Source organism: Setaria viridis, chromosome 1 (genome assembly GCF_005286985.2).
Source record: "Setaria viridis chromosome 1, Setaria_viridis_v4.0, whole genome shotgun sequence".
Lineage (NCBI taxonomy): Eukaryota > Viridiplantae > Streptophyta > Magnoliopsida > Poales > Poaceae > Setaria > Setaria viridis.
The window spans coordinates 25,110,843-25,129,239 of NC_048263.2; the positions used below are offsets into that span (position 1 = coordinate 25,110,843).

The 18,397-nt window shown below is 54.0% G+C and overlaps 1 long non-coding RNA gene across 1 annotated transcript; it reads left to right on the forward strand.

The window, feature by feature from the left end:
• The first annotated feature begins 14,935 nt into the window (after positions 1-14,935).
• LOC117864426 (uncharacterized) lies at positions 14,936-17,186 on the forward strand. Its single transcript, XR_004642396.2, has 3 exons — positions 14,936-15,269; positions 16,442-16,629; positions 16,728-17,186. It is a non-coding gene; the product is annotated as an uncharacterized lncRNA (long non-coding RNA).
• The last annotated feature ends 1,211 nt before the right edge of the window (positions 17,187-18,397 follow it).

An 18,397-nucleotide genomic window follows, 5' to 3' on the forward strand; every position in this document is an offset into this window, starting at 1 on the left:
ATTTTCCGATGCAACTCTTGCTGGTAATGCAACACACGTCCTCATAAGGGAGATACACTCTTCTCATGGTCATGTTAGTTAGCGTTTATCTTAGCCTTGTACTCAACTTCGGGCGATCCATACCCAGACTCCTAGAATTCCCTTACCTCCGAACTTAAGCCACGGGGCCGGGCTAGGTGATCATCCCGAGAAAAGGGGTCGGCAACGATTCATACCAAAAAGGGGTCGGGCGAGGCGGTGAGCTGCCTCGAAGGGTCGGGCGCATCCGATCTCGCGAACCGGGGTCGGCCAACTTGAACAGACCCACAGAAAACAGCGTGTGTGGTCACAACACAACTCACTTAGTCTAACATTCCAACATTTTTTTTTAAAGAGTCAAAGGTCAGACTTCAGGATTTGATCTCATTGGGATCCTTTTTACAGAGGTGTTCTAAACACAAGGAGTACTCGACTCAAGGCTAACCTATTACAGGACTTTCCAAAATTTAGGCTGCTGAGGAGTACAACAAAAGAATGGGTTCCCTGCAACTCTCCATCTACAAAGGAACACTATGAGTAGGAGAAGGGGCGTCGTCCTCTTCAATGTCCATACTGGACGCTTCCTCAACCTCCTCGGGGTCCTCTTGAGCTTCTAGTTGCATCTGGAGGGCGTGCATATCATCGAGCTCGGCGTGATGCTCGTCCAGGTGAGCATTGGCAACCGCCAGCTCCATTTCCACTTCCATCTTCTCCTCTGATAGCTCGATCATGCCGTCCACCAAGTCGGCTACTTCTCCCTCGAGCTCAGAGATTCTGTCCTGCATGTCATGGATCTGAACGCCTCGTTGGATGAGCTGATAGGTTTGGCCTACCAGGTCTCTTCTGGCAGCCTGGAGGTGTCCTTGGGCATCCACGGCGGTCCAAGCAAGAATATTCATGGCTCGTCCTTGGAGCTCGATCAGTCGATAGAGGGCTGACATACACCGGATGTTGGTGGAGATGGTGACCATAGAGTAGGTGGTGGCCAGCACCTCGATTTTGCTAACGCGGTCGAGCCACTCCAGGTCCAACCGGTTCCTGGCAGGGAACAGGCCGATAGGGTCTAGGGTGACCTCCAGCGGGTGCAGCTGACAGAATTGAGTAAGGAGCTGAAGAGCGGCGGACTCCCAGGTGTCTTCCGGGGCAAGGCCGTATGCTGATATCCCAAACGAGGGCCAGTCGGGCCGCACGGGAGGGGGTGGTACTAATGCTTGTACGTTGCACGTTTGGACGCCTCGCTCCAGGTACAATCGTCCCGCATACAACGGTGGGGACTGGTACCCGAACCATTTCAAGGTATCCCACAAGATTGCGGGAAAGCCCTCGAAGTGTAGACACGTCGAATGGAAGGTGCCATCCGCTCCATACAGGACATGTCCGGGGGCGGCCATCTGGAACCAAGAACCAAAACCACGTGAGATGGACTCTAGAGGTCAGCGGTCGGACAGAGAAAGCATTCGGTCTTAACCGAGAACAAGATGGAAGAAACTAGAAATCCTTAGAACCGAAGAAGAGCTTCTCCGAGCAAGGTTGCTTTTGAGGAGGGTGACTTCACAGATTCTTAAGCTTATGTTGCATGCACGGCCTACCTCGTTCTTAACCAAAACAACTGCCAAAACTTGGTCTTACGCAGTTAGTGCCCGTGGCAAGGCAACCAGTACGTCTCTCCCTATAATAACTAGTCGGTTCTAGCAACGTTTCTTAAGCGAACGCGGTTAGCGTACCTGCAGAAAAACACCACCACACGAACCTTTCGTGCCAGCACCCACGAAAGTGTTCCCAAACATTACCGCTCACTATAGGAATGGCACCCATGCGTTCAAGGCTGCATGGACAGCACTCAACCGTGGAAATAGGTTCCCTTTGAATGGAACCGTATAACCCTTCGCATACTCGCGATGCGGAATCAGCGCACGTATAATAGACGTGGCGAACAACCGTGCTGATAGGCTCGTTGGAATCGAACCGTACCAACCTTCGTATGGATCACATACGGAACCTACGCACGTATGATAGACGTGGGCGAAACAACCGCGATGATAGGGTCCTTTGAATAGAACTCCCTATCAACCCTCGCATACTCGTGATGCGGAACTCGGCACACGTATGATAAACGTGGCGAAGTGCTGGAAGGGTTAGCAAGATAACCAAATAATATTAGCCACCTAAAACAACCCCAAAATCCCCTAGGGCCCCTCGCACTAAAGTCCTCCTTAACGATCGTACGAGATGTTTTCAAAAGGGTTTCTTGCAACTTTTATCTTTGAAAACAACCCCAAAATCCCCTAGGGCCTCTCGCACTAAAGTCCTCCTTAACAATCGTACGAGATGTTTTCAAAAGGGTTTCTTGCAACTTTTATCTTTTCAAAGAAGTGTGTTAGGGCTTATTGTGTTCTCTGTATTGCTAAACCTGCTCTGGTACCAGTTGTGGCGTCCCGCCCCCCCCCTCCCCCGGGGCCAGGCCCGCATACACCTGGCAGCTCTCTATGATATCAAGAATTCCCTCATAGACCAACACAAGTCTTTTCTACGCACTTTGTCCTCACTCGTGCGCACCCGGAAAGAACTTCCCGGTCGGTCACCCATCCCGAAATTGCTCCGGGCCAAGCACGCTTAACCCCGAAGTTCTTTGAGGATGACCTTCCAGAAAAGAAGTTGCAACTTGTTGGTATGAGTATTCTTTCAATCCTATTAAGCCTTGGGCCAGAATGTCACATACTCACCCCCTTAGAAGACCGACGCCCTCGTCGGTCAACCCCAAGCTAGGAACATCCCCTCTTGGCCACGTCCGTGTGTCCAATGCCAGCGCATGTGCCATGCTGTGTGACAACTCCGGGTCCACACCAACCATGCACACCATGCCTGCGCAACTGCGACAGCACGCGCCCGTGAAACCGCGAGAGTCGGCTCTGATACCAGCTGTGGCGGATCCACTTCGGATTTGCTTAGTTAAACATGTTTTAGCCGCATGACACGCGACGCTCATGCCTAACCGAGTAAACACGGAGTGCCATCGGATTTCATCCGATTTAACCACTTGACAGGACCGAATAGCAAACCCACCCAAAGGTGAGCGGTTCCAGAGAATACAACAAGTCCACGAAATTAACAAATTCTCCATTTAGTTTGACCGTAAAAACAACATCAGAGTTTACAAGGTTTGAAAGAAAACCACAGAAGATAAACAACAAGCGGAAGCTACTTCGTCGGGGTCGGACATCCCTGGTGAGGCCAATCGGGACATCAAAGATCTCTCTCCTCGCCGTCCGAGGAGGGATCCCACTCGACCGTCCAACCCGGAGGAAGTTGGGGCGGCCAAGTGCCAGAAGAAGGGGGCTCAGAAGCAGCAACTTCACCTGAAAAAGAAAAGCCACAACAAGGCTGAGCTACTAAGCTCAACAAGACTTAACCGACAGGGAGCGCGCTAAACTACCTCGTCTAGACATGCAAGGGCTTTTTGGCTGAGGGGTTTGTTTGCCAAAAGCGCTAGATGTATCCCTACTTTCAAGTTTTAGCTCCGGTTCTAAGTTCATTATCCGGTCTAAGTTTGCAACCTATTCTAAGCAATCATAGGACAAACCGTTTTAGCTCCGGTTCTAAGTTCATCTAAGTTCTAAGTTCATTATCCGGTTCTAAGTTCATTATCACAGGACGGGAAAAGGAGTTGTCGCTGCCGCGGTCTGGGTTGGCGGAGGAGGAATCGTCGTGTAGCGAAGACCGGGGCGGCGCGACTGTGGTGAGGTGACCGAAAAGACGGGCGGCATCGGCTCTGCGGCCGGGATCTGGCGATGTGATGATGGGCACGGGCGGCGAGGTGCTGCAGAAAGGGTGGCAGAGGAGCTTCCGCCGCGATTGGGGAAGGGGGCGCGAGAATCCATCCGGTCGTGGGCCGAAGACGAGGCGGAGCGGCGGGCGTCGGAGGAGTTGAGCCACGCGGCTGGGGAAAACTGAAGCGGGCATGCAACTCGAGTGCGCCTGTCGCGGGAGATCTGGGGGGAAAAGATCTCATGGGCCTACCGGTTAGTCTCGGTGGTCCACTGCTCGAACTGGAGGGCGATGCTGCGGGATGGCTTAGGAAGATCCGACGGTGGGTTGGGAGTTGGTGGGGTCGGAACTGGGAAGACCACGGCGAGGGGTCGGATCGCAGGGGTCGGAAGAGCTGGAGGTTGAACACTTAGGCTTGGAAAAACTGAGACAGGTGATCAGGGGCTCGGATTAAGATTGACACGAAGGATTTTTGGTCCGAGGCCGTCACACCCCGGCGATGAGCTTTCTGGCGAGGAGGATGGATGTGCAGCGCGGAATCCGACGAGCACGTGCGGCGAGCAGGGAGAGAGGCGGAGAGTAGTGGGAAGAACAAAATGAAACTGAAGCGGAGTGGGTGGGCCCCCGGGGGAGTTAATGCCATGGTGACTTTGGTCTGAGCGTGCGGGGGGCGGTTCCGCTTCCAAGTGCAGTTGCGCATCTGGTTAATTGGGTGGTTGGGCTGGTTAGCTGGACCAGGCGCACCGATTGGGCCTGGGTGCATTATGTACATAGAATGCATCCAGGTGCAATATAGATATACAGTGTGTGTGTGACGAGGCTAAAATGCACCAAGGTGAATTTTGTATTACGAGTGCACAGACCCATTCGAGCTCCAATTTCACTACCGCATGCTAAGAAACAATAAAGCCAACCAACCATGTGAAGCCGCATAATCCCAGAAATCCACCCACCAGAAGCTTTGCATGTGGTGGGAATCTTTCCATGATTCGAATCTAAAAAATGCGATATCTCATAAACCGTAGGTCCGATTTCAGATCCGTTTGAAGCATGTTGATGGAAAAAATATGCTGAACAAAATGAGATCCATGAAGGATAGATTCTAATGAATTTTTTCAAAAATATGTAATTGCAACTATATTGTAGTGTGAATTGCAATCATAGATACAACATAATTGCACCTTAGTTTTTGACCAAGTTATCACTGGTCACAACCAGTTGAAATCTAGTTATAACCATGTTGCTACTAGTTGCAACAGGTTACTGCCCAGTTGTAACCGAGTTACTACTGGTTGCAACATGTTACTACCCAGTTACTATCAACCAGTTACTCCTCAATTGCAACCAAGTTATACTAGTTGCAACTACACAGTTGCAACTCAGTTGCTACTCTAGTTGCAATCAGATATGATAGCAACTCTGAGTTGCAACTAAATCTGATTACAGAGACTAGATGCAAAAGTACACAAAGTTATAACTAGTTGCAACTCGGTAGTATACGAAGTTGCAATCAGTAATACACAGAGATGCAACTCATGTAAAAATAATAAAAATATATCCATATTGGATCTAGTTTTGTTAAGCACATTTTTTAGTAAGATGCAGCAAACAGTTTGTTAATTGGGGGTTACGGTTTAGGAGAAAATTTTGTTTCAAAGAATCGAACCACAAAAGATTTCATCTATACATGCATGCAGTCTTGTGGGATTTGTATACAACGTGGTTCTGCATGGTAGGTGGATGATACAAATTAATTAGGACACAAGCACGACATGTTTGGTTGAGTGTGCAGATAGATCTAGTTGTTAGGAGGAAATATTAACGACCTCCTGAAGCCCATGAAAATAACAATCATAAAGGCCCAGGCCCACCTAAGGTAATAAAGACTGCCGTCGGCCCAACACGGGAGGGGAGAGCCCCGCTCCGCCTTGCCCAACCCAGCGCTCCGGGGTCGGATGCTCCCGACCCCTTGACGAATAAACTCCGCCTCGCCCGACCCACGGGCCTAGGGTCGGGAGCGCCTGACCCCCCGCCGCAAGACTCCGCCTCGCCCGACCCAGGGCGCAGCGGGTCAGACTCACCCGGGCCCACAAGACAAGTATCCGCCTCGGGCGCAGACTGGAAGGGAGTGAGGATCTTGTGGGCCCCCATGTTGAGCTCGCCATAAATGCACCGCGGCTTTGCCGCAGAAAGGCACCCGCGCCCCCGACGTGACCCGTCACAAGTACCCATGCACGACCGCACGGCACGGGCTACAGTGGCCGTGGCTCTCCCCGATTCGCTGCAGGGAACTCATGGCCTGCACCTCCTGGCATAGGAGGAAGCCCCGCCCGTTCTCATGCCCCGCACATCCGGCGATAGGGACGTGACGTCCACATCCCACAGGCCATCAGCAAGATAACAGGACCAGCTGGCTTCCCCGACGGGCACAGATGCCACGACCGAACATCATCATCATGCCTGGCGGCAACGGCCACCAGGGAGATCGTCGACAGGATCCGAAGGTAGTCGCCCTCTTCCGACGGACGCGCTGACAGGAGCCGAAGGCCAGAGCGGGGGGCGGCGGCCCTGGAACTTGATCCCTCTCCTTACGTTGTTTTTTACTTAACTTAGTTTATCTTTTTTACTTCTCCTCACACCCGGTCTCACTTGTAACCCCGGTGGCCTCCTTGCGCTATAAAAGGAGAACCGGGGGCCCTGAGACGGGAGGCTCTCAAGCCAACAGAACACACTCACACTCTCCTTTAGAGCATCAGTGCACACCTAAGAGACTTGGGACCAGCTCCCTCTCTCGCCCTCCTGTAACACCTACTACAGACCCCGCGTGGGCAACACGAGCAGCTCGCGATACTGGACATAAGGCTCTTCCTTGCCCGAACTAGTCTAAACCCTGTGTCTCCCACGCCACCATACGAAGCCTTACGCGTGTAAAAAAATTTACTAGTCTTAGTCTTGATCCGCTAATCTCGACAACAACAGTTGGCACGCCAGGTAGGGGACCTTTGCGCGTACATCACCGGCTTCAGATGGCCAACCACGATGCCAGCTTCGCTCTAGGCTCCCTGATCCGCTTCGGAAGTCTGGACTTCCTAACCACCGGAGAGGGGATCGAGTTGATCCCTCTTCTTGTCTTGCCCGCTCGTCCCACCATCTCCGACTCCGCCGTCGGGATAGCGGCGAGCGGCCGGGCGCGCGCCGAAGGGCCTCCATCGGAGGGGCGGCTCTTCGGGCTGTGTAATGCCGTGGTGACCTACGGTCGTCTCTTGGTGCGGTCCATGACCGTGCCGCCTGCAAGCAACGAGCTCATGGGCGTGGCGAGGACAACTTCCGACGCCGGCTCCAACAACGGGAGCCACCACCCCTCGCGTGAGTGCTTCATGGCCGACGTGCACTCCGAGGGGTCCAATGATAACGGCGCCGAAGGGACGCAGAGGACTCCCCCACCGCGCGCCGCGGCTACGACCGGAGCCCTTGCCAGGGCCCCGGTGCGACCCCGATAGCCGGAGGCGCGCGCGGCGCCCCGCCAGGAGGTCGAGCGCCCCCGCAACGAAGGTAGGGCACGACAACGGGCGCGTGACGTCCAGCAGCGCATCTGCGCAGACGAAGAGCGCCCTCAGCTCTTCGCTCGCACCAGCTAGAACATCGCCGCTGTGGTGGCCCTACTCCGACGACTCCCCGAGCCGGCGACGCCCGAGGAGCGTCAGGTGCAACAAGAGGTGCACAACCTGCTCGAGTGCGCCACCGTCCAGCAGGCGGAAAGCTCCGCGTCCCGACGACGCGGGCAAAATTCCAGCAGGGCAGCGCCCACCGCACCCCCTGAGAGGCGGGGGGAGTCTGTTCACCAGCCTCCTCCTAGGGCAAACCAGGCCGCGCCCGCTCGACGGACACCGCCACCCGTAGGAGGTGGGGCTCAGTCCGTTCACCGGCGTGTCGGTCCCATCCGCGACGCTCGCGACACCCTGGATGCGCGGAGGCGCTCCTGCGCGGATAGGGAGGAGGGGTGGACCGCGGCTACCATGTCCACCGTGGCAGCCACTATGACAGCGAAGAAGATCGCAGCCCGAGCCCCGACCCGGTGGGGCCCCGGGCCTTCTCCGCGCGCATCCTGAACGCGCCGTTCCCGCCGTGCTTTAGGCAGCCAACGAACGTGGCCAAGTACTTCGGGGAGACGAACCCCGGGCTATGGCTCAGCGACTACCAGCTTGCATGTCAGGCCGGTGGGACGGACGATGACCTGTTCATCATCCGCAACCTTCCACTCTTTCTGGCCGACTCGGCGCGAGCCTGGCTGGAACATATCCCTTCCGGTCGGATCCACAGCTGGAACGACCTGAAGGAGATATTCGTGGGAAACTTCCAGGGCACGTACATGCGCCCTGGCAATTCCTGGGACCTCCGAAGCTGCCGCCAAGGGTCAGACGAATCCCTCCGGGACTACATTCGACGCTTCTCCAGGAAGCGCACCGAACTCTCAAACATCGCGGCCACCGACATCATAGGGGCTTTTCTGGCAGGAACCTCCTGCCGGCCCCTCGTCCACGAGCTGGGACGCCGAGGCCCGAGGACCACGGAGGAGCTCCTCAACATCACCACCAGCTTCGCCTCAGGTAAGGAGGCTGTGAAAGCGATCTTCAACCGCTCCAAGGGCAAGGCGAAGTGGGAGGAGGACGCCAACGAGGGCACCTCCAACCGTCAGCAGAAGAAGAACAACAAGCAGCGGCACGAGGCTCCCCTCGTGGCTGCTCTTGAGCGCAAGCGGGGACAACCGCCCCCAGAGGGCACCCCCGGCTTCTTCGACAAGCTGCTCGAGGGACCGTGCCCGAACCACGAATTCCCCGCGAAGCACGCCTACAAGGACTACAACCTCATGAAGAGGTACTTTGTAGCCAACCCGGTGAAGGGCAACCAAAAACAGAAGCCCGACGAGGAGAAGAAGGACGGCAAAGAGAAGGAAGACGGCTTCCCCAAGGTGGACGGCTGCTTCATGATCTTCGGCGGCCCGGCGGCTTACGACTCCAAGCGCCGCCAGAAGCTGGAGCGCCACGAGGTCTACGCGGCCGAGCCTGCTACACCGGCCTTCCTCGACTGGTCGGGATCCGCCATCACCTTCGACCGGTCCGATCACCCGGGATGCGTCCTGCAGCCAGGACGCTACCCGCTCGTCGTCGACCCCGACGTCGGCACGACGCGCCTCACCAAGGTGCTCATGGATGGAGGCGGCGGCCTCAACATCCTCTACGCCGAGACTCTCAACGCCATGGGGATCGACCACTCCCGCCTCCGCCCCAGCAAGGCGCCATTCCACGGCGTCGTGCCGGGGAAACAGGCAATGCCTCTCGGGCAGATCGACCTGCTCGTCACTTTCGGGACTCCTTCCAACTACAGGAAGGAGGTCCTTACCTTCGAGGTGGTAGGTTTCCGTGGAACCTACCACGCCATCTTGGGGCGGCCGTGCTACGCCAAGTTCATGACCATCCCCAACTACACCTACCTCAATCTCAAGTTGTCGAGGCCCAACGGGGTCATCACTGTCGGCACGTCTTTCCAGCAGGCGTACGAGTGCGACGTAGAGTGCTGCGAGTACACCGCAGCTATCACCTTCATTGAAGGTTCGGCGGTCCAGCTTGCGGAGGGCGCCAAGGACCAACCCGACTCCAAGCAATCGGCCACCTCCTTCGAGGCCACCGAAGGCGTCAAGGAGGTCCCCCTTGACCCCAGCAGCTCCGACGGCCGGACCGTACGGATCGGCGCTACCCTATCTCCCAAATAGGAAAGCGCGCTCGTCGAGTTCCTCCGCACGAACAGCGACGTCTTCGCGTGGAAACCCTCAGACATGCCCAGCATTTCGAGGGAAGTCGTCGAGCACTCCTTGAACATCAAGGCCGGCTCTAAGCCAGTGAAGCAAGGTATGCGCCACTTCGACGAGGAGAGGCACAACGCCATCGACGAGGAGCTCCAGAAGCTTTTGGAAGCCGGATTCATCAAGGAAGTGTACCACCCCGAGTGGCTAGCTAACCCTATTCTTGTACGAAAAAAGAATGAGAAATGGAGGATGTGTGTTGATTATACCGGTCTCAACAAGGCGTGCCCAAAGGACCCGTTTCCTTTGCCGCGCATAGATCAGATAGTCGACTCAACCGCCAGGTGTGAAACCCTTAGCTTCCTTGACGCGTATTCAGCTACCATCAAATCGCGATGAAAGAGTCCGACCAGCTCGCTACCTCTTTCATCACCCCCTTCGGCCCCTATTGCTATGTTAAGATGTCGTTCGGCCTCAAAAACGCAGGGGCTACGTTCCAGCGATGCATGCTTAAGTGTTTCGGGGACCTCATCGGGCGAACTGTTGAGGCTTACGTCAACGACATCGTAGTCAAGTCCAAGAAGGGCGACCAGCTCGTCCCCGACCTCGAACTAGCCTTCGAAAGGCTGAGAGACAAGCGTATTAAGCTCAATCCTAAAAAGTGTGTTTTCGGGGTTCCAAGGGGCATGCTGCTAGGTTTCATCATCTCCGTGCGCGGCATCGAAGCCAATCCGGAGAAGATAGCGGCCATCAGCGACATGGGACCGATCCGAAATATAAAAGGAGTCCAGCGCATCACGGGATGCCTGGCGGCCCTGAGTCGCTTCATCTCGCGCCTCAGCGAACGGGGGCTCCCTCTTTACCGACTCCTGAAGAAGACCGACCGCTTCGAGTGGACCGCCGAGGCCCAGGAGGCACTTGACCGGCTCAAGGACCTCCTGACGAAGGCCCCGATCCTAGTCCCACCAATCAACGGGGAGCCCCTCCTACTCTACATTGCGGCGACCACCCAGGTAGTTTGCGCAGCTCTGGTGGTGGAGAGAGAGGAGGAGGGACACGCCCTCAAGGTGCAGCGCCCGGTGTACTTCGTCAGTGAAGTCTTGTCCGAGTCCAAGGTGCGCTACCCGCAGATCCAGAAGCTCATCTACGCTGTCCTCATCACGAAGAGGAAGTTGCGCCACTACTTCACCTCCCACCCGGTGACGGTCGTTTCGTCGTTCCCCCTCCGTGAAGTGATCCGAAACCAGGATGCCACGGGACGAATTGCGAAGTGGGCGCTCGAGCTCATGGACCAGGGCATCACCTACGCCCCGCACCGCTATCAAATCCCAGGTACTCGCCGATTTTATAGCAGAATGGACGGAGATCCAGACACCATCGGCGCCGGAGAAGCAGGAGTACTGGACGATGTACTTCGACAGATCGTTGATGAGGGCCCGTGCTAGAGCGGGTCTATGTCGGGATACGAGGTAGGCTACACTAGCGCAAATCAAAAGTTTCTACCGCGTAAACCAGAAAAACTGCCGTATAAGGATCACGGGATTACCACTCGACGCACTACTGGTGCGGAAGATGTAGATTTGCGTCGATGCCACAAAGTCGATCAACGTAGTCGATCACGTCGACATCCAGCAGCTCCTCAGCAGCTCGTCCACGTGCAGCAAGATCGCCCTCGTGCCGCGGCTCGTCGTCGGCTCGTCGTGGCTCATCGGCGGCTCGTCGTGGCTCGTCGGCGGCTCGTCCAAGTGCTGCAGGCGCAACACCTCCAAGGTATCCACACGTGCAGGGAGGAAGTGTTGCAAGCCGGACTGCTAGATCCAGAGTTGCAACAGGCGAGGGCGTGGGAGGCGCGGCAGATGTGTTTCGCTAAAAGGTGTAAACCCTAGGGCGCCCCCACCCCTCTATTTATAGAGGTTCCTAACGGGCCTCTAGGTCCGAGGCCCATTAGTACTTCTAAACCTAATCCAACTCGGATCACATCCGAATTGGGCTTCCAGCACCTTAAGTGTATGACCCTATGGGTTCGGATACATATAGACATGGCTCGAGTACTCCTACTCGGCCCAATAGTCGGTAGCGGCCTCTAGCAAGACGTGCCAACTCCTATATGCACACGAAGATCATATCAGACAAACCATCACAATATTATATACATGCTATTCCCTTTGCCTCACGATATTTGGTCTAGCTTCAAGCCGACCGCTCTTTCTCGATCCTGTGATTCGGAATCCCTTTGTAGGTCAACTCTTAACCGTACGTAGCATGGCCATGCATTTTCGGATCCGATCACTCGAGGGGCCCAGAGATATCACTCTCAATCAGAGAGGGGCAAATCCCATCTTGATTGACCATGTCTCACAGCATGCTTCTTGACAAACCCGAAAGGTACCTTTATAACTACCATGTTACGGCGTAGCGTTTGATAGCCCCTAAGTAGGTCGATCCACATCTTGAATACATGCGACAATCTCAGATCTAAGGACAAAGCGTATATGTTGTTTAAAGAGAGAACTACTTCTCGTGTTGGGTCAGTCCTAGCACATGTCTCCACATGTGCCCACATTATTAGTTCAACATCTCCATGTCCATGACTTGTGAAACATAGTCATCAACTAATACATGTGCTAGTCTAATATTCATGTGTGTCCTCACATGAACTCCGACTAGGGACAACTTTAGAATAACCATACAAGTAAAGAGTTTCACACACAATTCACATAATTGCAAATCAATTCAAGTAGCCTTTTAATGGATATTCAAGGAACACAATATAAATCATCGATACAAATGGAATATCATCATCTCTATGATTGCCTCTAGGGCATACCTCCAACAGTCTAGTCTTCGTCTCTCCTCTTGGCGTGCACATGAGGTACATGATCCGCCTCTACTTTCCTACATCTAATAATGTCACCGAGTACGAGGCCCTCCTCAACGGGCTTCGCATCGCCATCGAGCTGGGCATCCGGCGGCTGGACATCCGAGGCGACTCTCAGCTAGTCGTCGAACAAGTCATGAAGGAGTGGAGCTGCCACGACCCCAAGATGGCAGCCTACTGCAACGAAGTTTGCAAGCTCGAAGACAAGTTCGACAGACTAGAGCTCAACCACATCGCAAGGCGTTTCAACGAGGTAGCCGACGAGCTGGTAAAGGCAGCGTCCGGCCGAAAGCCCGTACCCGACGGTGTCTTCGTCAGCGACCAGTTCAAGCCCTCAATCCGTTACCAGGAGCCGGGGAGGGTCGGCGACGCGCCACCTGCCCTGGACTCGGGCCCCGACCCGGGAGAGGTCGGCAACGCGCCACCTATCCCGGGCTCGGGCGCCGACCCAGACAAGGTCGGCGACGCTTCGCCTGCCCTGGACTCGGAGGCCAACCCCTCCGACCCCAAGGTCATAGAGATCGATGCAGACCCAGCAACGAGGCCCGACCCCTCGCCTGACTGGAGAGCCCCGCACCTCGACTACCTCGTCCACGACACGCTCCCGGCGAACAAGACGGAGGCATGTAGGATTGCGCGCCGCGCCAAATCCTTAGTCTTCATTGACCAGGAGCTCTACAAGCGGAGCCACACCAGCATCCTCTAGCGCTGCATCCTGATCGAGCAGGGAAAGGCGCTGATTCAGGACATCCACGTCGGAGCCTGTGGCCACCACGCCGCGCCAAGAACCCTCGTTGGAAACGCTTTCCAGCAGGGCTTCTACTGGCCGACGGCGGTCGCCGACGCCACCCACGTGGTCCACACCTGCGAAGGGTCCCAATTCTTCACGCGCCAAACTCATCTGCCCGCACAGGCGCTCCAAACCATCCCCATCACGTGGCCCTTCGCGGTCTGGGGGTTGGACCTCGTTGAGCCCTTCAAGAAAGCGCCCGGGGGCTTCACCCCCCTGCTTGTCACCGTCGACAAGTTCTCCAAGTGGATCGAGGCACGACCGATCGCGCAAATCAAGTCCGAACAGGCGGTGCAGTTCTTCACCGACATCATCCATCGCTTCGGAATCCCCAACTCCATCATCACGGACAATGGCACGCAGTTCACCGGGAAGAAATTCCTCCAGTTCTGCGACGACCACCACATCCGAGTGGACTGGTCGGCCGTGGCGCATCCTTGCACGAACGGGCAGATTGAACGAGCCAACGGCATGATACTCCAGGGTCTCAAGCCGCGGATCTTCGACCACCTCAAAAAGTTCGACGGCCGATGGGTCGCGGAGCTCCCCGCAGTCCTGTGGAGTTTGAGGACGACCCCTAGTCGGGCGACGGGCTTCACCCCGTTCTTCATGGTCTACGGGTCCGAGGCAATCCTCCCCACCGACTTGGAGTACGGATCGCCGAGGGTCAAGGCGTATGACGGGCCTAGGGTCGGGAGCACCTGACCCCCCGCCGCAAGACTCCGCCTCGCCCGACCCAGGGCGCAGGGGGTCGGACTCACCCGGGCCCACGAGACAAGTATCCGCCTCGGGCGCAGATTGGAAGGGAGTGAGGATCTCATGGGCCCCCATGTCGAGCTCGCCATAAATGCGCCGCGGCTCTGGCGCGCAGAAAGGCACCTGCGCCCCCGACGCGACCCGTCACAAGTACCCATGCACGACCGCACGGCACGGGCTACAGTGGCCGCGGCTCTCCCCGATTCGCTGCAGGGCACTCATGGCCTGCGCCGCCCGGCACAGGAGGAAGTCCCGCTCGTTCTCGCGCCCCGCACATCCGGCGATAGGGACGCGACGTCCGCGTCCCACGGGCCATTAGCAAGATAACATGACCAGCTGCCTTCCCCAACAGGCACAGATGCCACGACCAAACATCATCATCATGCCTGGCGGCAACGGCCACCAGGGAGATCGTCGACAGGATCCGAAGGTAGCCGCCCTCTTCCGGCGGACGCGCTGACAGGAGCCGAAGGCCAGAGCGGGGGGCGGCGGCCCTGGAACTTGGTCCCTCTCCTTTCGTTGTTTTTTACTTAACTTAGTTTATCTCTTTTACTTCTCTTCACACCCGGTCTCACTTGTAACCCCGGTGGCCTCTTTGCGCTATAAAAGGAGAACCGGGGGCCTTGAGACGGGAGGCTCTCAAGCCAACAGAACACACTCACACTCTCCTTTAGAGCATCAGTGCACACCTAAGAGACTTGGGACCAGCTCCCTCTCTCACTCTCCTTTAACCCCTACTACAGACCTCGCGTGGGTAACACGAGCATCTGTTTCTCTGTAGGCTACAGAATAACTAATTGTGTAGCCGGACCAATCTACCGAACCGACTGTGCACCAACCCCCCACCACGGTCCCGCCCAACCCGCTGGCGCCTTGCTCTGCTCGTCCATCCAACGAACCATCTTCCCGGCCTGGCTTGGCTCCTAACGCAGTATCGCTACAGGTCCCCCGCCCACGCGCCCCAGCCATCGACACTCCAAAATTACGCCCACTTCCCCCATTGACCATCTGCTTCTCCACCGAACACGCCGCTGCCGAAGACATCCGCAGGTTCAGCGACCTCCGCTGCGCCCTTGTCCTCCACCCTCTGGCATGGCTTCGACGGTAACCCGATCTTCTACAACGCAGGACAACTAGCCCCCTCCCCTCTCGTCTGCAACTATGCATGCGGTGGCGACTTGCAACGTTGCGGCTGCCGTCATGACTAGCGCTAGGCTTCCCCACCAATCCTAATCCGTTCATAGAGAAGAATGGATTGTGAGGTGAGCATTCGTGCAAATCTGCGTATCCAGTTCGTTACTTTTGTATGGGCCTTTCAAATTTCTGATTAATCCATGTATGAGGAACGGGATGAACGGGAAGTTATTGTTGTTTCTTTGTTCTGATTTTCGATTCCATCAGATTCCACTACTTTCTATTGATTCATCATATGTGGCGAACGAATTACTAATATTCCTATGAGATGAGCCCAAAAAATTCCTCCCTACGCTAGATTGGTTCCCCCACGTCTGCCTGTGCCATCCATTCTTAGATTGCCACAGGCTTGCCACGGGTTTATGCATCCCTCTTTAAATCTGACACTATTACCCTTGGTTTCGGATTATTGCTTCACTTTATACCAATGATTTTAGCCTATTTTTATTTGTCTGATTAGCTGCGTGTAACATTGTGAGTTCCTGTTGGAGCCAAATATACTTTTCAATGATAAATCACTCTTATAGTAAATTAACAGGCTGCATAGTACAAATTCTCCTAATTTACTAGACCTTCATTGACCCAGCACCGTAGTAAATTTACTACTTTTCTGAACTATGTCGATTTCACCAGGTTATACAGTTGTGATTGATTTATCTGGCTTTGGGTTCTAAATTGCATGAAATTGAATTTTAAATTATGTTGGAACCTAAATGTTAAAGTAAATCCATGGATTCATGTTAAAATACTTATCAGTCTTTCTCATAAATCATAGTCAGTATTTGACGTCAATCATTGTTGTGGTACAGAACTTTTACATGTAAAGTATGTGGTAAATTAACCATATTTTTTACTAGTATTTATAGAGTTCTGGTTGTTTTATCTGGTAATAAATATTTTGAATTATGATGGAACTTGGTCAGTGTTACAGTAAATTCATGGATTCATATTAATATGAATTACGTTTCTTGTAAATCATTGTCAGAAAGTTATGTCAACCAATGTGGTGTTACTGTAATTTTGATAAACAAATTATGCGGTGCATTTATATTGGTCAGCTTATTTCCTTCTATTTACAATTCTCAGTTCTCGATTAATGTAGCCACAGTACTAAAATGCTCGTCATTCAAAGAGAGAATCCCCACCATGTTAATTTTATCTTTCAAGTGATTACTTATTTTCTGTTGCGAGCAAATTGATATGAGGATCTTTTACTCCGATCTGATCCTTTTTGAGGCAGGCGGCAGCGTCAGACGTTTATGTAGTGCAAAAAGATCCACAGGAACCCTGCTGCACAGCCACCTTATGATGTCCATGCACACCCAAAGCGAGTTTCAGGCACATCGTGCCTAGCCTGCAACTTTAAGTACTATTCCGGTATTCCTCAATTTTTCTTCAACGCCTGATGCTTGAAATGTTTTTTCGCCGGTAAGTTCTTCCTTTCTCAGATTTGCATTTTGGGTTGGTGAGCCTTGAGCTTTAAAATACACTTTGCAGTCATGTCCAATTTTTATCATTGTGTGCAGCATGACAGCAAACAAACACTTCACATTGACTTAAAGTTATCCGATTGCTGGGTGGCATGCAGCTCCTGGTGATCCTGGAGATGCCCAATGGCCTGTGCTGCAATCAGGGTCTCGTCGGGCAGCAAGCACTGGAACTCGTACTACCACCACATGAATGAGGTCGGGAAAATGAAATGTGCTCCAAAGAGCTTCAGCTTAGAGGAAAAGCAAAGTGAACAAGATAGTTGCATTTTGGATTGTTTTTATTTGTCATATGCATCACGAGATACAAGTAAATACAAATAATTGTCATCCGAGCAGCCACTCGCTTTCTGCATCACACTAAACCTATGTTTGTGTTACATCATTCTAAGGCATTGTTGTAATTCCGGTATATTAACTTCTAGTAAACTGTACATCATCATTTTATAGTAACTCGATCACGCCATATTATCAAAGACCTTGGTACTAAATTGATGACACCGTTATGGTAAATAGATGATGCCATTGTAGTAACCCATCATATGGGTTCTGGTACATTACTGAAGGCATTGAATTATATCTGGATTCTAGTAAACTGGGCATTGTTTTATAGGAATAGTAACGTGATCACTCCTTTTTTTTAGCCCCCTTGTAAATGAATTGTTTATTTCTGTATAAAATACCAGTCCATGTATTCTCGTAACCTGCCTGGGTATTCTCAATTCTGGATGTAGCTATTTTGATTAAAATGACGTAACCTGCAAGTAGGATGCACATGCATGGTGTTCTGGACTGAGCTGTTTTGATTAGCCGAATCGAATTTTCTCTTCCAGCGTTGATATCGTAACGACCCTAGCTCCTAATCCGCGCAAATTACGTAACGATGTACGGCTCCCTCGCTCCTGGATGCTCGGCTCGCTCGTAGAGGACTCACCTAGACCGGCTTGGAGCGTGGGAGGTGTCCTGGCGGATTTAGGCCTGTTTGGGAGCACTCCACTTCAGAAAAACCAGCTCCACTCCACCAGCTCCACATTTTCCTAGCTCCGCTCCACCAACTCCAAAAAAATATGGAGCTGCTGCACGTGTTTGGCTGATGGCAGTGCTCCAGCTCCAAAAACATGAGCACTTGTTGTGAATGGTCTATTTTACCCTTTGTGAACGGACCCACATGTCATACTCTTCTATTTTCTCCTCTCTTCTTCCTCTCTCTCCTCTCCTCTCCTCTTCTCAGTTTTAAACAATGCTACATATATTACAAGAAATTATCATGCGAAATGTAGAACAATCTTGATCATCATTCAGAAATGACGACGAGAACCAATCACAACTCAAACACCATCTCATCTACACGAGCAAGCAATTCATCTTTCTTCCTGTTTGCACATCGCAAGAGCAACAGCACGGAGTCATCTACACGAGCAAGCAAGTCATCCACACCTTGGACATGATCTTGACGAGCGTGCGGCGGGCGGCGCGGCAGGGGCGGCCGGCGCGGCAGGGCGGGCACGTGGCGAGCGGCCGGGGCGGCGCGAGGAGCGGCGGGCGCGCGGCGGGCGGCCGCAGCGTCAGGGGACGGGCGGGCGGGCAGCAGGCCGGGGCGGCAGGGCGGGCGTGGCAGGGGCAGGCGGCGCGGGGCGCGCGGCGGGCGGCCGCAGCGGCAGGGGACGGGCGGGGCGGGCAGCAGGCCGGGGCGGCAGGGCGGGCGGGGC